Here is a 22570-nt window from a genome sequence, read left to right as displayed (position 1 = left end):
TTTTGGTAGGCACAGAGAGCCTCCTTTCAGTGATATCAATGAAAATCACACCACGTTTGCACAATAGATAACCCTGTTGTGACAGCATGGCATTAGTTTGGATGTCAGCTAATGTATTAAGAACATTATAATTATTTTTTAATTTAATTTTGAAACTGAAGGGAAAATAGTTTGCATAACACTAAATGAAATTTCTCAAGGGGTATATGTCTCTACATTCCTTCTAACATGGAGATGGGACATTTCTTCTGTATACATTACAATGTTTAATTTTATTACAAACATGTTGATCAATAAAAAGTGGTTTTAATAGTGGTTTTAATATCAATGAAATGTGGTTTTAATATCAATTAAAAGTGGGTTTTAATGTGTGTGTGTGTGTTTTCATTCATAATTAATTTCTCAATCTCCATGTTTCCTTCAACATTATCCATACAATTTCAACTCATCATGAAAAGTTCAGTAAACGTTTTTGGAAGGAGGCACTGGCCAGCATGAAATCCTCTGCAATAGAAAATTTAAATTTAAGATTCTGCATATGTTGGTCTGTAGCAAAAGTTTTTTTTTTTTAAGTAGATTATGTATTGGAGGTATGGGAGATGAAGAAACACTTTGGAACTTATTTATTTATTGGGAATCTCAAACAAACAAAAAGTAGTTTAATCTAGGAAATACAGTGTTCTGTATCTTCATGGTGGCTAGCGGTGAAAATTTTTGTTCCATATTTTAAAAGATCTGTGAGCCTTCAGAAATCTCATAGCATTTCTGCAAGATTTTGTGAAGAGAAGAAACTGACAGATGTTCTGAGCAGTCCGTATCCTGTGGCCTTGATATGCAGTTGAGATCTGGCATTTGAGGAGACTTGGCCTTCAAAGAGAAAAGTAAAATCTCAAATGAAATATATTGCAGGGAAGTAAAGTTCACAAAAATATTTCTATTATTACATTGCAAAGGTCTTTTCAATTTAAACAAAACTAACATTTTAAAAATTGAAGTCACCTTGCAATGTCCTTTTTAATTTTGATAAAGCCAGACTCAATTTGGGGCATGAATATATTTGAAAGAATTTGGTAATTAAACAAAGCAATCCAAAATGAAAAAAAAAAGACATTCATTACAGTGAAGGTCAAGGGCATCTTCAAATATCTCCAAATGTGAGTGAGAAATATTGAAATGCTTAACATTTTGAAATTGAAAATATTCCTCTTATCTTCCATTTAAAGTTTATAATTCAGGTTATCTTAAAATATATCATATTGTCATCATTTGGAACTTAACCAAATGGCAGAACAGATGCTTTGCATATGTAAAGTCCAAAGTTCAGTCCCTGAGAGCTCCAGTTAAAAAGGATCTCCTATAGAAGAGCAGGAAAAGGTATCTGCTTGGCAGGGCCAGCATTACTGGGTCACTGCTCTGGGCCCAGGGCTCACAAAAGGGCCTATTGCTGATTCCAGAAGCTGCCATAGTCTTTGCATAGCCTTTGCATAGTGGTGATGGAACAAGCACTTCAGGCCCCATTTAGGAGGGAGTTCATGGAGGGAAGTTTGCCAAGGGCCCCCTGAAACATAGTAGCATAGGAAGCTGTCTTCTACTGAGTCAGACCATTGGTCCATCTAGCTCAGTATTGTCTACACAGACTGGAAACGACTCTCCAAGGTTACAGGCAGGAGTATCTCTTGGCCCTATCTGGAGATGCCAGGAAGGGAACTTAGAACTTTCTGCATACAAGCATGAAGCTGCTCTTCCCAGGGCAGCCCCATTCCCTAAGGGGATGATCTTACAGTGCTCATATGTAGTCTCCCATTCAAATGCAAACCAGGGTGGACCCTGCTTAGCAAAGGGGACAATTAATACCTGCGACCACAAAACCAGCTCTCCTCCCATGCGGAGATCCTGCTGGTTGGGAGCGGAGGTGGTGGTGGAGCTCTATCACTTGAGTTGACAATACTTGGGCTAATAGCCTGACTTGGTACATGGCAACTTCATATGTAGATGTTGTCTTTGGTGAACCCCAGCCTCCAGATCTACCAAGGAACACCATGAATACAACTTGATCCCTGAAATACTCACAAGTGCTTTATGCATGACATTTTTCTATCTTAGACCAAATAAAATATACTCCTGATACAGCATTTGGTATAGGCATTTCAATAGCATCAATTTGGTAGCAATGGTTTCAAAATATCATGGCAAAATAGAAACTAATATGATTGTCATTCATAATGCTGTATACAGAGTTCTTGGAGTTAGTCTACCATATTGGAGGTTTTCTCTGAGTCAGAATATATATATATATATATATATATATATATATATATATATATATATATATATTTTCCCTTTATGCTTTTGTTTTAAATTTTTAATCAGATTGGTTTAATTTCCCCCCCACTTAATATTTTAATTGTGTCTTTTTTACCATCTTTTGTGTGTGTGTGTGTGTATATATATATATATATATATATATATATATATATATATATATATATGAACAGCTGTTATTCAAGCTCTTAACGGTTTGGGCCCGGGATACCTGAGGGACCGCCTGCTCCCAAGGGTTGATGCCTGCTCAACGAGGTCATCTGAGGGGCCTCTGCTCTGGGTGCCAACAACGATGGAGGCTCGGTTGTCATGCACACGGGACAGGGCCTTCTCTGTTGCTGCCTCCAGACTCTGGAATGCTTTCCCAGTGGCTATTTGCTCCTTGGTCTCCATTGCAGCTTTTAGAAAAAGTGTAAAATCTTGGCTTTTTGCCCAGGCATTTATTTGATTCTCTGCTGCTGCTCTTTATAGTCTGTATTGCCTTTATGCTTTTGTTTTAAATTTTTAATCAGATTGGTTTAATTTTTTCCCCACTTAATATTTTAATTGTGTATTTTTACCATCTTGTGTTTAAATTTTTGCTGAAAACTGCCTTGGGATTGCTTTAATGAAAGGCGGTATGTAAATTTAACAATAAACAAACAAACAAACAAACAAACAAACATGTTCTATATTTTCTGTCTGCTTCACTCTCCAATTATTGAGATTTGGCCTGCACAACTTGTGACCCACCAACTTAAATGCGGCATAAAGTTAAAGGTAAAGTTGTGCCGTCAAGTCGGTGTCAACTCTTGGCAACCACAGAGCCCTGTGCTTGTCTTTGGTAGAATACAGGAGGGGTTTACCATTGCCTCCTCCCACACAGTATGAGATGATGCTTTTCAGCATCTTCCTATATTGCTGCTGCCCGAAACAGGAGTTCCCCATATTCTGGGAAACACACTAGCAGAGATTCGAACCAGCAACCTCTTGTTTGCTAGGCAAGTTACTTCCCTGCTGTGCCATTAGACAGCATACCAGCCATGTATTGTCATCCTCTTACCAAAGACAGTGATGTGAAGGGATTCTGTCTGAAAATCATAGTTTTCAAGATTCCCAAAGGCTAAACTGAAATTATCTCCAGATTTCAGGGTTTGTCCTACACCTGTGCAATGTTTCAGCCTTGACACATCAAAGCCAAATCATTTGCATCTTGCCCTGGCTGCTGTGGAGACAGCCACTCCCAGTGCTTACCTCCATACAGTGGTACTCAATGCAGTGCTAGGAGTGGAGTGTGCAGAGCTAGGCGTGCAGTGCTAGGACTGTGCAATGCTAGGAGTACTCTGTGCAGTGCTAGGACTCCATACAGTGGTACTCTGTGCAGTGCAGTGCTTTAATGGCTAGGAAGGGCCATTAAAGAAGTGCACATTGTAGTATGCAAAGAACCAATGCATACAGAGGTTTCTGCATGCTGCCAGACTGTACATGACTGCCTTAATCCATAGCACTGATGGATAAAAGTTAGCATAAACAGTGGCTGGAACAAATTATAATAATGATCCTGAACTTTCTCTTTGTTCTATATTTTGATCTTATGTAGCATTCTTACCAATTTTAAAAGTAATTGTGGGGGGAACCCCCTTGTATTTAGGTATAAAAGTATTCCCACTCTTCACCTTATTGTTTTCTGACACATTATTGTCCATCATCATCACTGTAACTTGGAGTACTATTTATATGACATACAGCCTACTTTAGGAACATTTTCTGTGTGCAATTCAAACCTTGCCTAGCACAAAATCTGCACTTTTCAGAATAATGATCTGACTTGAGAGTTTCTATAATAATTATCTGCTGATAAATTATTGCAGCTGCAAAAATTACACATGCATTCATCTGGAACGAGGCCTATTAAATCCCCTGGCGCAATGGATCATGATTTAGTTTGGTATAATTCTTTCTACTCATGATTCACTTCATACTTTAAAAAATAGCTTGTTAGCAGAGATGCCATGAAAAGGGGAGGCTCTTCCATTATAAGGTGTGACAATGTACCCACTTTGACCATAAAGAAAAAGAAATTGAAACAGTCTCTTTAATCTGATATCCAGGCCTACTGCCAGGGCTTGGCTAACTGGGCCCAGGGTCATCAGAAGGCTCTCACCCAAACTCTGAGCCCTGCTCAGTGCTCCTTACTTCCCTTTCTGCCTTCACATTGGGCCTTCTCCAACTGATGTGGTTCATTTTCTTCTTAGCCAACATAATCAGCTTGCTCCATCTAGAGATATAAGCCACCAACTGCCTTGCTCTGCTCTCTCCTTGGCTGCCTCCTCCAACTCTCTAAAATAATGTGTGTGGCAAGCCATACAAATTCACAAGAGGCAATCAGTGCCGCATGAGAAGTGATCAGGGCCAGAAGCCAGGAAGGGCAGTGTCCCCGTTGCCAGGGCAACCAGGCCACTGACCAGGCTTCTATTCCTTTGCATCTCTGTGAGCCAGAAGCATTTGGTGGTGGCACTTCTATTGCTCAAACAACAAAAACCCAACATATAAGAAGGCTTGGTGATGCTCTTGGTGATGCTCCCATCTTGGAAGACTCCATTTCCAACAGGGCTTTGGTGGTGACAACATAGTAGGTAAACCTGAGGAGTAAAATTTCAGAGGTGGGAATGCTGGAAAGTGCTGTCCAACCAGAGAAGAGTACCTTTAAACATTTGAGTTTGGTTCAGGTTCCTCTATGTTTTTTAACTCTCCAGTTTAATCCCAGTTCAGACACTAAGTGGTTCTATAAACATTTCAGACACTTTGGCCTGGTTTTGACCCATATTAGTTAGATTTACAGCAAATTGCTTTTGCTTGCAATGGAACAGTGAATACAGTGATAATTATTTTACTTGACAAAAATGTTTTTTTTAAACTGTTATGAATATTTTTCATAATATTTTAAAAATATTTTTACTAACAAAATACACATAACAGAATAAAACCCAGGAAAATAGGATGAGTGATAGAAAGGTAGTCAAGAGGAACTCCATTACCAAGGATACAAGACGCTTCCACCTTCAGTTTAAAAATTCAGAGGCTGCCTTCGAACATAAGGCAACCATGGCAGAGGTTGGGGTTTCTGGTCATCCAAATTCAGGAATCCTCGGTTCCATTTGAAAAGTGACATGAGGTTTCAAGTCACAAACCTGAATTTGCATCCTTGGTTGCTTTTTAGCTTTATGGGCAATAACCTCCAATTAGAAAGCGGTGGCATGTCAATTCAATTCAATTCAATTCAATCAATCATTCAGTTTCCAAAAATGGCTCAGAGTGGTTTACACAAAGAAATAATAAATAAATAAGATGGATCCCTGTCCCCAAAGGGTTCACAATCTAAAAAGAAACATGAGATAGACACCAGCAAGAGTCACTGGAGGTACTGTGCTGGGAGTGGATAGGGCCAGTTACTCTCCCCCTGCTAAATAAAGAGAATCACCATGTTAAAAGGTGCCTCTTTGCCAAGTTAGCCGTGGATGTCACCTGAAAGCGGCCGCTGTTTCTAACTGGAGTTGAGGGTAGGAAGCGCCTCCCACTCTCCATATCTGGTTGGCTGCCATGGCTGTCCTTCATGAGAAGGAGGAAGCTCACGCAACTCCCAGAATCCAGATCAGGATTGTCTGGGAGCATGGCGGGGGTATTGGGGGAACCACAGTTTCCCATTATGTGCAAAGATAGCCTGAATATACAGAGGCCATGTTCAGAAGGATAGCCTGTGGGTAGGGAAGCCTCTACTTGAGCACTACCATCCCACCAATCTCTCCTGTTTTTCTTTTCAAATAGCCCACTGGGAAATTTCTCCAAATAAATATATCTAGAGCATGGAGAAACCCATACCACCCTTCAAAATAATCCCCCAAGTGCCTGATAATTGAACCAATTTTGGTTACCATTTTTTCTTTCTTTAGAGGTTTGGTTCCTGTTCTGGTTCAAAGCAACCAAGAGCCGTTAGGTACAGATTTAATTCTAGTTCACTGAAAAATATATATTTCTGAACCATTTTGGGATGGGTGGGTTCAGGTTTTGCTAACACTTTTTCCTACAAAACTAACAAGGACTTAAGCCCACTTAAGTCCATAGAAATTAGTAGTGTTATGTGTAATTAACTCTGTGTTCGATTGCGGCCACAAGGTCACACGAGTGGATTTAAGAGGCACTTGAATTCTATTAGCTTCAATAGAACCTCTACATGACTGAATTTCCATGAATTGTATAAACTATGGGCTGGTTCTCACAATCCCCATGATGTGTATGTGCGGTGGTGGTGGGGAGTAGAAATTGGGAGGTTTACATGCCAGACATGCTCCTGAATTCTGATAGTAAGAACCTGGAAATTTTAGCCAACATCAAGTTGGCATCACCTCAGTCCAACATTAATCTGGGACTGGTAACTACAGATCAAATCCCAGATTACTGATCCCAGTTAAATATTGGGTTGACACAGCTCAATCCAGGGTCTTATGGCTGGAAATAGGACTGTGCATGGCTCACGAATCTCCTGATTCCTGGTAGGGATGTTTGGAGGCCATTCCTGGTAGGGAATGATTCCTGATTCCTGGTAGGGATGTCTGGAGGCCATTTTAGAGGCCTCCGAACTGGTTCGAACATGGCCCGGTCCGGCGGTTTGGCACCGGAGGGGGTCTCGCTTTAAGGGCGGGGGGTTGTACTTACACCTCCTGCCACTTTCCCCCCTCTGGCACTCTGTTTTTCTGCAAAGTTTGGGGGGCGGCAGCGTTCCTCCCAGCCGCCCCTGCCCCCATCGTTTGCAGGAAAGAGCAGATGTAGCCGCTGTGCATGTGCTCGCCAATGCGCACATATCCGCCACTGCCACACGTACGTCCGCCGTGCACCTCCTTCTTAAACTCATGGACTAGATTGATGAAGGCAATATTTTAGCCCAGGAGCAGGCTGGTTTTCGGACTGGTCGCTCAACTTTGGATCATGCTCTTATCCTTCAATTCCTTTCCAAGAAATATTCCACCAAGCTAGCTTATGGACTTTACGTGGCCTTTATTGACCTTAAATCTGCCTTCAATTTAATTTCACAGGAGAGGCTTTGGCAGAAATTATGGGAACTAGGAACAGACAGGAGACTGCTAGGTCTGATAATTTCCCTTTATAATGGTGCCCTGTTGAGGGCCTGCTATACTGCATCAGGGGCTTTGTGAGCAGCCATACCCTCTTGTAGGGGTGTCCATCAAGGTTGTTTATTAGGTCCCATGTTATTCAATCTTTATATCAATTCTGTAGTGTCCTCAGTTTCTAGCCCTTCCACCCACCCCACTAAAATTGCTAATAGGTATATCTCTGTTTTGCTATACGCCAACGATATGGCAGTTCTATCTCAAACCCCAACTGGCTTGAAACGTGATTTGATTCTCTTATCAAAATTTTGCATGCAAAAGGTTATTGCGATAAATTATCAAAATACCAAGATTATGGTCTTTGCTAAATGTTCTAAACTCCATAATTGGTCCTTGAATGGCCATAAGATAGCCCAAGTCAATTCTTTAAAGTACCTTGGAGTTATTTTTCACTCCTCGGGTTCTCATAGTGCCCATTAAAATTCCTCCTTGATGTCAGCTCAACTCACCACAAAACTCATAACTTCCTTTTACTATTTGAAAGATGCTTCTTTTATCCCCACAGTGGTTAAACTGTTTACACCAAAGTGTATTCTCAGTTGTTTTATGGTGCCCAATTAGGTCCACCTCAAAACTTCTCAAATTTAGAAGTTTTGCAATCTAAATTCCTGAGATCCTTCTTAGCTGTCCCTCGTGTTCCATTGGTGGTACTGAGAAGAGAGGTTGGCCTGCTACAAATGGAATCCAGAGTCTGGAGAACTATTTTCCTATTTTGGTTAAAATTTATGTCCTCCAGCTCAGGCTTGCCTTCCCTCGTTAAGACTGATTCATTTAAATTTAAACTGTTTTCACTGATTATTGAAAAACTTACTATGGGTTTTCCCCAGAGGTTCTGCTGCAGATGGGCAATGACCGGGCTAAGGGGGAGATCAAGTAACACATCATTGATATAGAATTGAAAAGGAAGCTGCTTCTATTTCTAAAACTGTCTATCTCGGAGTGCAATTGTTTAATCTCAAGCCAGCAAGCTATCTGTATTCTATTATTATCCCCAAATTCAGACGTGCATTGACACTGGCCTGAATAGATGCCCTTCCATCTGCCGTTTTAGAGGGCAGGTTCAAGGGCATCCCTTTCCCTGCCCGCCTCTGCCCTTGTGGCTCTAGCCAAGTGGAGACCAGCACACATTCAATTTTACACTGTGATTTTTTTAAGGAAGCCCTCTTGAGACTAATCTCCCCCTTATTGTCTAAGTTTTTAGGACACTCTGATGATTTTTATTTGAAGTTTTTATTACTTAACCCAGATGAAAAAATTATTAATATAGTGGCCAGGTTTTGTCTTATAATCTGTAAAACTCGATCTGATCTTTAGCAATGCATTTCATAAGTAGTTTATACATTTCTCTCTTCTCTTTTTTATTTTATTTACATGATGCATTGTTTGTATTTCTTTGTATATTGGTCTATGACCATAATAAAATACTCTTCTGTTCTAAAAGTAACTTCAAATAAGATGTATTTCCAAATATTAAGTTTTAAGCATGCTTGACTGTGTGTTGGATTGTTGTTCAATAGACACAGTCAAAGGAAAAATTAGGTATGGCTGAGTCCCACAGACATAAATTGTATTTAAGAACACATGTAAACACTTAATCCCCACAGAGATTTCCCTCTCTGGGTAATACCAACTGGCTGCAGCTCAAAGCCCTGGGGATGTAGAGGCCTTTCATTGTTTGCTTGCTATTTGAAGCAAGAGCATGGAGCACTTCGCCATAGCCATAGCCAACAAAAAGACATTCTGATTCTTCATTGCAGGATCACAGCTAATCACTATGATATATTGATTCCATATAGGCATGGGGGCTTCAATGCAGGCAAATGTGCATGCGTGTGCACATGCATGTACACACATACACACACACACACACACATACATACACACATACATACACAGCTGATCCATTTGCAGAAGTTTTTGTATTTATTTACAAACATGGATTTGCTTCCTCCATTGAGGGTAATGATACATTAGAGCTCATGGAGAGTTCTGTAACACAGTGAATGTATTTTCATTACCACTTCCATCTTTGTTTCATTGTTTTTCATTTGGCAACTCACTCCAATATTTCATCTATTTTTTGTTAGAGATCTTTATCTTTTCTCTCTGACAAGCTTCAAGAGCAATACTGCCTACAGTAGTTTTGTACACATTTGGAAGTGCATGTTTCACATTCAGGATTCTCTTATCATTACTTTTGCATTATGGGGCCACCGATATCCAAAACTCATCCTAGAATGTGTGTGAAATATTGTGGGGTAGTATCCCTCCTAATGTCCCTTCTAAACTGAGTAGTAATGAACTGGGTAGTAATGTCTAAACTGGGTAGTAATGTCCCTTCTAAACTGAGAATTGAAAATTCTGATTGTCTAATGAAATCTCCATGCTTTTTACTACTTATAAGCCATGTTTAATGTCCCTTCATACATCCACAGTAACCACCCCATGGCTTCTTTCCATGCCTCTGTGGTAGAGAAGCAACATGTGGGACCAGTGCATGTGTCGTCCTCACCTGATCACTGGTGTGTCTGATGGTTGGGTGAGAAAGATATGTGTCCAGAACTCTGTCCAGAACTTTTCAATTATTACTGGAGCAGCATGGGAAGAAATGAGGAAACAGCTCTTACACTACTGTGGTGATAAAGGAAGGGCCTTGGAGCAAACAGCTTACATAGGAACATAGGAAGCTGCCATATACTGTGTCAGACCATTGGTCCATCTCGCTCAGTATTTTCTACACTGACTGGCAATGGCTTCTTCAAGGTTTCAGGCAGGAATCTTTCTTAACCCTATCTTGGAGAAGGCAGGGAGGGAACTTGGAACCTAGATGTTCTTCCCAGAGCAGCTCCATCCCCTAAGGGGAATATCTTATAGTGCTCACACTTTGTTTCCCTTTCATATGCAACCAGGGCAGACCCTGCTTAGCTAAGAAGACAAGACATGCTTGCTATCACAAGATTAGCTCTCCTCCTTGAATAGAAAGATTAACTCTGCTGCTCCTATTCTTCTCAAAAAGCCATCTGAAGTAGAGGGACCATGGTAGTCCAGATCTGTCATTCAAGCTGTAGATTGCTCAGAGACCTGAGATGCTACTGGATTCCATGGCATTATAAAAAACACAGTTCCTATGCAGCAAGAGGTAATTCAAACTTCAAAGCAGGTCGTGGAATAGTTGGTGATCCCTAGTCACCTCTTTTCTAAGGTTATGCATTGTTCTTTTCTATTTTGTTTTTGGCCCGAATCTGAAACATCTCCATTTTGTTCTTTGTTCAAGATCAGCTAATCTGAAACACCCCAATTTTGTTCTTTGTGGGGGTGGTAGTGCCCAATGGGTGGAAGCTACCATCCAAATTTCAGAGGAAGTGGGCAAAGGACTGATTTCATGGTGAATTTTTGAAGTTTATTTCTCCCATAGGGAATAATGGAGGTTTCAACAAAAATATAGCTTCATGCCGGGGGGAAAGGGGTGGCCCAGAGCAGAGTAGGGTGGGTGGTAGTGCCCAGTGGGGGCAAATAAGTTGCCAGAATTATTTCAAAGGAATTGGGCAGAGGGCTGATTTTTAAAGATTTAATGAAGTTTAAGCATCTTTAAAGTTCTTCCCCATAGGGAATGATGAAGGTTTCAGCAGCCCCATGACTGCACTTGGGGGGCACCTGGGTGGCCCAGAGCGAGTGGTGGTGTAGAGCACATAGGGTGCCAACCACCCCCATGGGTTGCTAATCCATGGGGTACTGGGTTCTGTTGTTTCTGAGATGTTTTGAATGTAGATTCTCTGGTATCATATTTTTATTTAATTATTTGTTTGTTTATTTATTTAAACATTTTATACCACCCAAAACTTATGTCTCTGGGAGGTTTACAACAGAATAAAAACAAAGTAAAACATTCGTTAAGACAAAAATGGGGGGGGGGGGGTGTGACACACATTAAAACAATTTAAAATTTTTAAAATAATATTTTAAAACACCATTAAAAGCCTGGGTGAAGAAATGTGTTTTTAAAGACTTTTTAAAAGCTGTCAGAGATGGGGAGGCTCTTATTTCACTACGGGCATTCCAAAGCCTCGGGGCATCAGAGGAGAAGGCCCATCCAGACGAGCCAGTGGCAACTGCAGATGGACCTCTCCAGCAGATCTCATTGGGTGGTGGGGTTCTTGCCGAAGAAGGCGTTCCCTTAAATACCTAGGGCCCAAACTGTTTAGGGCTTTAACCAGCACCTTGTATTTTGCCCGGAAACATATTGGAAGCCAGTGTAGCTCCTTCAATACAGGAGTTATATGTTCTTTCCGAAATGACCCAGAGACCAACCTGGCTGCCGCATTCTGGACCAGCTGTAGTTTCTGGACTACGTACAAGGGCAGCCCCACATAGAGCGCATTACAGTAATCCAGTCTAGAGGTTACCAGCAGATGTACCACTGTTTTGAGGTCATTCATATGAATCCATATGAGAGTGGATTCATGGCTTGTTGAAAATCTCCTATGCTACCAGCGAATCTTCACTCAGAACACCTCAGAAACAACAGAAACCAGCACCCCATGGGCACCCCATGTGCACTACACCACCACTCGCTCCTGGCCACCCCAGTGCCCCCCAGGTGGAGTTATGAGTCTGCTGAAACCTCCACTATTCCCTGGGGGGGGGGTCTTAAAGACACATAAACTTCAACAATTCCTAAGAAATCAACCCTTTGCTCTATTCCTTTGGAATCTTGGTTGTGGATGGCACCCCTTGGGGCACTGTCACCCAAACCACTGTTTTGCCCCTCAAGCCCCCTTTCTGCCCTGAATCTGCCCCAAAGACATGTAAACTTCAGAAATTTAAAAATCAGCCCTTTTCCCAATTCCTTTGGAATCTGGGTGGCAGCAGGCACCCATTGGGGCACTACCACCTGACCCACTCTTCTGCCCCCAAAGCCCCCTTTCTGCCCCAAATCCACCCCAAATAACATCAACATCACACATCAGCAGCAACAACAGAGCTTTGCAAAGAACCAGGCAGATTTCCAAAGGTCATGCACATCCACATCCCCTACAGAAATGCAATTGATCCACACACAACAGTGTGAAACAACAATGAAATGCACACTGCCCCACTGGCCAATGAGGGTAAATTTTACCCTTAAATTTCCTTTAAAAGAATAAGGAGGTAATTGCCAGCAGATCAGCCCATGCTTTCACTGGACAATCTGCAGGCTGGAAGGGCTGGAAATTCAAACAGATGTCAAAACTCAAAATGGAGCCTGAAGGAGAAAGACTTTTAACGATTGCAAAATGGAGTTCCAAAACAGCTGGAACAACAAAATGTTTTGCATCCAAAACAGGGATGTTTTGTTTTGGCTACAAAATTTTCTGGTTTGAGCATTGGCCTGTTTTGGGCACAAAATGTTTTGTATCCAAAACAAAACGCACACCCCTACTCTTTTCTACTAACAGATGGCTGCAGCAACTTTGCCAAGGAGACTGTAGACTGTTCTGAAGCTCAGGTGCTTCTTAAGATCTGGATGTATTCAGAGTCTTCAAGGGCCCCAAGAGCTAATGATTAGGACCGAATTGTAATTAACTTGAATTTTATGGTGGTGTCAGAATCAACTGTGAATTGGAACCATTTTTCAGGGGAAAGTAGATAGGAACCACTTAATTTTGGATGAGATCCACTACATTCTGCCCATCTCTAGATTCAACATGTGCACATATTGCCAGTTTGGGCCAAAATTGAGGACTACATGGAAACTAGCTGCATCTGCAAGAAAGCCTCTTAACTGCTATGAGCTAGAGTGGATCAGATCATATTTTCCTGGCTCTCATAAAAGCTTCCAGGTCAGCAACAAAGACTCTGCTCTTGCTGCTCCTTGTGCTGGCAACAGACTGCCTTCTCATTGCTTTACTTCACCTTGCCCTGCTGCTGGCTTGGACAGGAGAAAGGTCTGACACACAGCTGCAGGAAAGCACCAAGGATATTTAATTGCAGTGAGGAGTAAACAAGATGGAAGAAATGGGAATGCACTGTATACAGAATTAAATTCTACTTCTTGAGGCTGAGAGAATGGAATGTAAATTTTGCCTTCAGGATTCCACATGCTAAGTTCTGCATTCCATAGCTAAATTCATTAATATTTGCAGCCTAGGCACAACACAATATTTGGTTTTAAGCTGATTTAGTCTCACTGAGGTAGGGGTGTGCAAACCGGTTCAACTCGTCTGGGGTTTGAGTTAAACTGGCCCAGCACTCCAAAAGTGAGGACTGGTCCAAGCTCGAGCCGAACCAGGCCTGGTTTGGATCGAACTGGACTGGTTCAGCCCAGGTCTACTGGTTCAAGTACTTGTAAAAGGGAATCCGGTAAGGATTCCCCTTTACAAACACCGGGGGAACCCACCTGCTTATGCTTACAACAGGGCTTGTCTAAAGAGGGAAGAGTCCTAAGCGTTATGGTGGGTGCTTCTGTGCTTGCAAGGCTGCATCAATCCAGCCTTGAAATAATGGAAGCTCCCACCATCAAGCTTAAGGTGCTTCCCTCTTCAGACAAACCCTGCTGTGGGTGTGAGAAGCAGGGCATGCTCCTGATTGATGCAATGGCAGGACTTCCACCCTCTTCACCCCCTATACACAGCTACAGTGGCATGAGTTTATAATGTCTGAATGAGACTTGTGTGTAGCATCATTGCTCGAAAGTGAATTAGTTCCCCTATGTGCTATCATAGTAAAACCTTCTTGTTTGCCATGGAGAGCTTATAGTGTCTCCAGGCAGATAAGAGAATAAATCTATGATGCTGAAGACATAACTTCCATGATGGATTATGCTGATCACCTTTACTGTCTAATCAATTCTATATTACTAAGCTCTTTTCAGAATATGTTCTAGGCAGGGGCGTAACAATGATCGGGCAAGGGGAGGCAGCTGTCTAGGGGCCCTGGCCTCTGGGGGGGCCCTCCAGAGACATGTCACGTGCCTCCCCCCACGCAGCGCCTGCCGCAGCTCCTTCAATTTAAGGAGGGGCGAGGGGCTCATCTGTTTTTGGAGACAAGAAGGAGCGTATCTTGCCAGTAATGTATGTAGTAGAAGCCGCCTTTCCGGTCAAGCGCCGGAAGCTTTTTCGTGCCCTTCAAAGGGTGGTGGTAAGAACCACACTAGGGAACGAGGGGAGGGGGAGTTTGCCTTCTCTCCTTTTCCCACCCCCGGAGGCTTCTCAGATGGTGTCTCCTGCCCGCTGTTCCTCCAGGAAAGTAGATTCTCTCTGCCGCTCTCTTCTTTAGTCCCGCCCAGCTCGGCACGTGGACGCTTGCGGAGGTTGCTAGGAGACTTGTAAATGCTGCTCCAATTGGCGGGATCTTGCATGACTGGAAGAGGAACCAGGTAAGGAGGTGCTAATGCAGGCAGCGGGGGATTGGGGGAGTTTTATCTCTCTGCGTGTAGAACAGGCACGCACACCTTTCACTGCTGCACCTCCGCTCTCCCCTCCCACCGCAGAATGGTGCAGCCCCGGCTCCCTCCTGCATACTCGAGGTGACTCATGATGAGAAGCCCCTTGGCCCCCCTCTCTCCTTCCTCCAGTGCTCAGTTCCTAACAAGTGGGGTGCTGGGGCTTGGGTCTCTCTGCCTGGCAGTCCTGATCCCAGATGTTTGGGATGCGCATTGTGGCTATTCAGTATGATGAGGCCATCGATTCTGCACATACTCAGAAGCACTCTGTTCTTTACTCGTCACATGAGCGAAGGCTGAGCTCAGCCACTGACGGAAGCAAAGGGACCCAAAGCTCAGCCCAGGTGAGCCTTGGCTCCAATTAAAACCTCCCTCACTCCAGCAACCCCTTCCTTTCACCTTCCGTTCTGTTAATCCAAATTGCTACCTGCTGCCCCTTTCCACCTTCATTCATAACTCAGTGCCTTCCTCCTGCCCCCTAAATCCTCCTCCCCGCTAAATCATCCTCCTGGTCTTCATCTGAGTCCCCTCTTTTAAATGGGCAAGTGCTCCACAGTTACATGATATCTTTTTTATATCTATTAGACAATTTGATTGGCAGTGATGCAGAGTTTCTAGAAAGCTGTGGGCATTTGCCCTGCGATTTGGGCCAGAAGAGGGATTGTAATATATATGCCTTACATTCTGGATTCTGGGAAGTTAGTTACTAATAGCAGGGGCATAACTACTAATAGGCAAGGGGAGGTGGCTGCCTGGGGGCCCCCATGCCTCGAGGGGCCCCCCAGAGGCAAGTCACATGTGAAGTGTGTGTGTGTATCAGCGAGGGGCCCATTTTAAAATTTTGTCTCTGGGCCCACTCCAGCCTTGTTACGCCCATGGTTCTAGGGCAGGCTATTCAACTTTGGCCCTCCTGCAGATGTTGGTCTACAACTCCTTTCATTCCTGACTACAGGCCACTGTGGCTGGGGATGCTGGGAGCTGTAGTCCAAAAACAGCTGGAGGGCCACAGTTGAGTAGCCCTGTTCTAGGGTGTGATCCATAGCAAAGCACTTCTAAACACTTTTCCATTATCTCAGTGAAAGAGACTAATCCACATGTTTAACTCACCCATCAAAATCAGTGAGATTTAAGAAGTACTTAAATCAGTGGAACATAATCATGCTCAACTTGGCTGGATCCTGATTAATTAATTGATTAATTAATTGTTCGATTTTTAGACCGCCCTTACAAAATAGCTTTAAAAATTTTAGCTTTTTGGAAAAATATTTCTGATTTTTGCAGGGGAGGTACTCTGTCATCATCTTTTGAACATGATATTTTCATGAACCACAAATCAATATGTAGAGCCTCCAGAGGAACAAATTAAACATTTAGAATCTTAGAGAGTCATATCAGGCTACTCACAAAGGGGTGTGTGTGTGTTCAGATTAAATTACTCTTGAGAAGTTCTTTTGAAATTAAGTACTCCTACTGAGTAGTCACTTTAAGTGGCACAGCGGGGAAATACTTGGCTAACAAGCAGGAGGTTGCCGGTTCGAATCCCTGCTGGTACTATACCGGGCAGCAGTGACATAGGAAGATGCTGAAAGACATCATCTCATACTGAGCAGGAGGAGGCAATGGTAAACATTTCCTGTATTCTACCAAAGAAAACCACAGGGCTCTGTGGGCGCCAGGAGTCAAAATCAACTTAACGGCATACTTTACCTTTTCACTGAGTAGTACTGTTGAGTAACTTAGTCTGGATGCTGCTCAAGGTTTATTTTTAATGGCTCACTTTCAGTCCTCACTATAATCCTAGAAACAGATGTGCAGATGTTCTTTATCTCCAGTCTTGCTGTTACACTGCTCTGTATTGCCATTACCATCTTCATTTATTTTCCTCTCTCTAGTGTTCTCATTAATATTCACTCTCCTCCTTTCAGTTTTCCAGACTTTTTCCTAAACTGCCACAGTCCCAATGCCAAAATCTTTCACTATTTCTTTAAATGTACTTTCGGCAAATATCCATCAGAGATAAGAACAATTTCATGCTCCCCTTGCTACCGTTCCCCAAACACAACATGACATGACAAATTTTTTTAACAGAAAAATTGAACGTCTGTGCCCATGAGCTGTAGCCGTTTTTCTCCTGCTTTGCAATTCTGCAGCATCTCTAGCTGCCTGTCTTCTTTTTTTGTCATTGAAATCTCTATTGTCTTGGCATACAACACCAGAAGGCCTTCATCTGAAAGTAAGCAGTTTTGAATGTGCTGTGAAGTCCGCAGAGTAATCCAATTCAGGGAGAGAATGATTGGGAATCATTAAATTTTCTCTTAACGTTACAGCGCTTTGATGACTTTATCAGCTTTTCCGCATAAGCCCCGACACTTTCTTCTACATGCTATCACAGCTTATGAAATCGACTGCACTCAAGCCTGTGGCTGGAAATAAAATGCTGACCATTTTATAAAAGAGTTTGATTTCTCTGCTGTTAGCGAGTTAAGGGATTTACAGTCCAAACCTGTGACTTGCAGTGCCAGACTTTTCTGAAGATTATAGATGGCTTTGTTTTGATGGAACTTAGTATGGCAGTAGAGGTGGGGGAGATGCTGGGTGTCTGAAGTCTAAGCTGAAACCATCAAGGAGGAAAGGTTAGTGTTGGGACATGATGTAAAGGCAATAGGGCAGTCAGTGGGATTGCAGTGCAAGAGAAGGCACTGCAAAAAAGAGGAAAAAGAAGATGACATCTGAAGAGGAGGAGAAAGGGGAACAACAAGGTAGAAGAGCTGGAACTTTGGGTAGGACTTTTACCCAGTGAAGTTGCCCAAGTGAGAGAGAAAAGTTTCTTGAGTGTGAACATGTCCATCATGAGAGCTCAGAGGAATGCAGCCATTATAGGCTAAGACTACTTTATTGTGTAACAGGAAGCGACCAGATCAACAAAGCTACAGGCAGGAAGAAGGAAGGGACTCTGCCCCCAATTAAGATCACCACTAGCAAATGCTAGTGCCACCTACTGGCTGGATATATTACAACAACATTTCCACACAATGTCTATCACAATCATCTTCCGAGTGCTTCAGTGTATGAATGTAGTTCTATGCAGACCTGTCATCACACACGCCTGCTCAGGTATATTTTGTAATAATGATTCACCATCATGAACATGTTGAATTTGGGAAGAAAGTAGAAGGAGGAACTTGCTAAAACACTTCTATAGCCATGTTAGTGTTACTGAGAGCATTGTAGCTAGTACTGAAGTGGCATTATTCTGCTTTGCTGCAGATGCTAAAGCTACCCTGTGGCCAAGGTGAATGGGTCTGCTGACCAGAAGATACTTTTTTCAGTTGTAGCCTGTGAAAAGAGCACAGGAAAAAGAAATATTCATATATGATGGCTGAGAAAATGATTTTTATAACTTAATACATAACTATCACACAGATATGAGTGAGCGCTGTCTGAAAAGTCATAGTGTCTTCTGACAAATCTAGTATGGCTGGGCCTCCCCACAAATAGTAGAAACGTACCCAAGATGTAAACTGGAAATATGAAATGGACACCAGTGTATATGAATTTACTAAATGTAAGCATACTTACCTAACCATTCCTTTAGAGTCACTTTCAGAACATATTTGGAACTGAATCTAAAGGAATTAAGAAATGGAAATTATTCAGAGAATTTCAAATATACAAGTCAATCTAAATACTGTCAAACCCTATGAAACTGTCAGGGCTATTAATGAAACAAGATTTTAAAGAAAGTTGGAGACTGAGAGACTCAACAATGATAATGGTATCTTAAGATTTCTGCTATAAAAAGATTCAGGATGAGTATTAGCCTTTTCACACAATGTATCTGAGGTGCCCTGAGCTATATATTTAATGTTTTATTTAAAATAATTAAAAACATGCTAGTATCAGGAAGGGGAAAAGAGGAGGGAAATGTGATTCTCAAGAGAAAGAGGAGGGAAATGTGATTCTCAAGAGAGGTCATGGTGCCAATATGGAGACCAGTAATACAGAGAAAACAAAATAGTAGCAAGAAAATGGTTTCTATTATAGAGAATTATTATATTTCTATTATAGAGGAAACATCTTATATCTGATATTACATAGTGCTTCAGATTTATTGAAACAGAATGGTACATCAAAGTTTCCATGGTATGGAAGATCTGTTTGATGGGTAGCTTGATTAATAGTCCGTTTCACCATTTGTGTTACTCATGAGTGTATGTAATACAAATAGAAAATAATCACAACTCCATATCTCACTCAAGTATGGTAACTTCCACTTTGCTTTCAGAGTATTGGGTCACCTTAAATATTTGTTTGTTTGTTTGTTTGTGGTGCACCTAGGTAATTTTGGAGCATGGAACTAAAGGCTTTTGGAGGCCCCCCTCCCCTGCAAATTAAGCAACACCATGCTCGGCCAGGCAACCACACCACCTCAGACAGACTAAAGAGGATTTGGGGGGCCCCAGGGGCTGTGGAGGCCCTGGACTTTGGCCCCGAAGTCCAGGAGTAAGAGTGCCTTTGAAAATGGCTCAGGGCGGATTTAGTTATTTAATTAACCTGTTAGTAAGGTGAATTAAATAAATTAGTGTGGTTTACCAAACAGGCTTACTATAGTTAATTAAACAGACTAACATGCCATTCCCCTGGTTTCTTGGGAACTCCACAGTGGCTGATTATAGTGCTGTCTATTTTTTTTTTAAGGGACTATTACTAGCATATATAATTCCACTTATTATGGTATTGCTACCTAAGGAGAACCTTTGAGAAGATCTGTGGAAACTGGGCAGAACAAAGGCTTCACAGGGTCTTTAGTTCATCCTTAGTTTTAAGTTATATCCTTAGTTTTAAGTTACATTGTGTAACTGGAGATCTGTAGTGGCATGAAAAATGGTTATTTTGCTCTTTAGTTCCAAGTTGATTCTCTTTCATGCTGAACCAGCCAGAGAGTAAAGTGTCCCTGCGGGGATGCTGTCCCCTCATGTCCGGCCAACTGTCAAAGTCACAGTAGTCGAGTGCAAGGAAGAGCCCCTCCCTGTCCTATCCCTACCTTCCTTCTCCCAGGATGTATGCCTGCCTATCCTTGACAAAGGCAGTGGCCCTGGTACAGTATGAGCAGGCATAAAGATGAATCTATCTAGCTTGACCTGGGGTCCATGCATTTGCCTAACCCAGTCCAGGAAGGTAGCAGAACCTAATCATTAGTCTGATCCTGGAGAGCCCCTTTCTGTGTGCCTGCCTCCTCCTTCCCTGTAGGTTGATCCAGGAGTCACTAGGTTTGGGACCCAGCTAATCTATGCATGGCAGGCAAAGGGTTAAATGGCCAGTACACTCTTTGGTGATTGCCCTGTTTCCACAATGGAGCTGAATGTTGGCAAAAAATCTCCAGGGACTGCCGTGTGTGGCTGAGCATGAACAGAGCTGCTTTGGCCACCTACTCCAGCACTGGGGCCAATGGGAGCATGACTAGTGATGCACTGAAGGCTTTCCAGGGTGAGGGCCACTCAAGGGGCTGTGCAGGGGTTGCAGTTAGAGGTCAGATGGTCCAATCTTAAGTTTAATTCCCTGGAAAGGTGTGGGTTTTTGAGTATTGATTTAATGCATCCGTAAAGTCATAAATTCATGCAGTGTAAATTAATTAATTATTACATTTCTATACCACCACATTCCAACATCTCATGGTGGTTTACAAAGCAAACTTAAAAGTATTATTAAATTTTTAAAGTGTCCTTGAATGTTTTTAACTGTGCCAAAGCTGGTCTGCGAACTGGTTCTTAGAACCAGGGGCTGGTCCGATTTGAACTTGGACCGGCTCCCGCCTTTGTGGGGGGGGGGCGATCCGGTTTATATTCAGACCACATGAACCAGCCCGGCTCAATGTTGAGCCCAGCTTGAAGCGAGCCAGCTCACACATCCCTACAAGGGAGGCAGTCTACAATATGTCATTTCAAACATTCCTTGTGAGTACTCACAAAACCTCATGAGGGTTTTCACATGAATGTTTGCAAAAACTGTGATGGTTTGTGAATTGAGCAGGGGGTTGTTCGTCCATTCCTGTTTGCAAACATGATTTTTAGAAGAGGATGACTCATAGATAACCAGCTATCAAGGAATTGTTGATTGATTTGCCAGTTTGTAGCACAGAACTTGTTTCAGAGCTTGTACTGCGCGGGAGGAGGCAATGGTAAACCCCTCCATTATTCTACCAAAGAAAACCACAGGGCTCTGTGGTCGCCAGGAGCTCAATGGCACACTTTACTTTACCTTACTGAATGATTCAGTGTGACTCGAGTGGTTCCCTGTTCCTTCCTCTGCCTTCTCACAATCAGAGGTCGCACCATTGTCTAGACTCCCCAAAATGTGTGTTTGCTATTGTTCTTTTTATGAATAGAGAGAACATAAATATAACACTTCATTTAGAAAGATGTACTGCATCCCATCTAGGGCCTATAGTGAATTTTAAAAGGTTATTTCAGATCTTGCACTGTAAGATTCAAAGTGCCTTTGGATGGTTCCATGCTGTCAGTTTTGATTGTCCTGTTGTTGTGAATTGGACTGTGTTGTGTTGGTCAAGGTTGGTCGAGAGCTGTGTAGATCGCTTGTCATTATTTGGTGTTAGCATTCCTAAGAATCTACAGTGTCATCAAGGATGTGATTTTGCAGCTTTAAGCAGGAAATTGGTTTTCTGTGCTTCACATATGTTGTTGAAACAACCACCCAAATGATGTCTTTTTAAAACTTATGTAATTATTGAAAAGCCTCTTCAGAGAAGCCTGTCATCTGGCATCTTTGTACATTGTCCATTAGCAACATAAGACTTGCAGTAAAAAAATCCAGAAAATTAATTCCAGGCTATTGACTATGGTGGTTAGTTGTTGTTCTGGGTAGCTGTTGTAGTACTAGACTTGTGCTTTTAAATTGTTATATATTTTACTATTGTATACAGGAGACAGGAAGGAGAAGAGAGCGGCAGCTTTCTACTATCACTCAGCTGTAAGGCCAGCACTCAGAGACTGATTCCTGAAACTGCAGACAAGCTTAGGATCTTCTTCATTATTCATCTTGTGAAATACAAACCTTTATTAGACTCCTTTGAAACTGGTTTGCTTTCACCCTCTTGAACTGGTTTGCTTTCACCCTTCATTCTGAGACAAATTAAGGCACAGTGTTTATGTGTTTATGTGTGTCGGCGGGGTGTATTAATAAATGTAAGTAATTTGTTCAAATTGATTTACAAATATTATTGTTAACAGTATATGATTTCTTTCAATTTCCTCTGAATTTATTTCTATGTTGGTCTCTGGAGTGTGGACCCTGGGACTAATTGTGCTTATTGTAGTTGTTGCCTGTTGCGACAACAGCACTCACCATATTCTCAAATGTTACCATATGATTATTCTTCAGACAGGATGAACAATTTTAACAAACATATATTAAGTTAAAGAAACAAGTGATAAAAAATTACATATTTCAGCCCAGTGTGACCTCTCTCTCTCTCTCTCTCTCTCAAATTTATATAATATATAAATACCCATACCATTTCTCAAAACCCTCCCCACTTTTAGATAATCAACATAAAACAAAACAAAGATCAAAAAAGAAAGAAAGAAAAAGTATCTAACAGAATTGTTCTGACCACTAATTTCTGCAAAAGTACCTTTCACAATGC

At 42.0% G+C, this 22570-nt stretch overlaps 1 long non-coding RNA gene across 1 annotated transcript; it reads right to left on the bottom strand.

Moving 5' to 3' along the window:
- Positions 1-608: 608 nt before the first annotated feature.
- Positions 609-19884, bottom strand: LOC128325694 (uncharacterized). Its single transcript, XR_008307564.1, has 4 exons — positions 19758-19884; positions 18487-18533; positions 16615-18243; positions 609-867 (listed from the first exon to the last, which is right to left on the bottom strand). It is a non-coding gene; the product is annotated as an uncharacterized LOC128325694 (long non-coding RNA).
- Positions 19885-22570: the final 2686 nt, after the last annotated feature.

The sequence above is a fragment of the Hemicordylus capensis genome, chromosome 5 (assembly GCF_027244095.1).
Source record: "Hemicordylus capensis ecotype Gifberg chromosome 5, rHemCap1.1.pri, whole genome shotgun sequence".
In the NCBI taxonomy this organism is placed as follows: domain Eukaryota; kingdom Metazoa; phylum Chordata; class Lepidosauria; order Squamata; family Cordylidae; genus Hemicordylus; species Hemicordylus capensis.
This window is presented reverse-complemented; position numbering and strand designations above follow the sequence as displayed.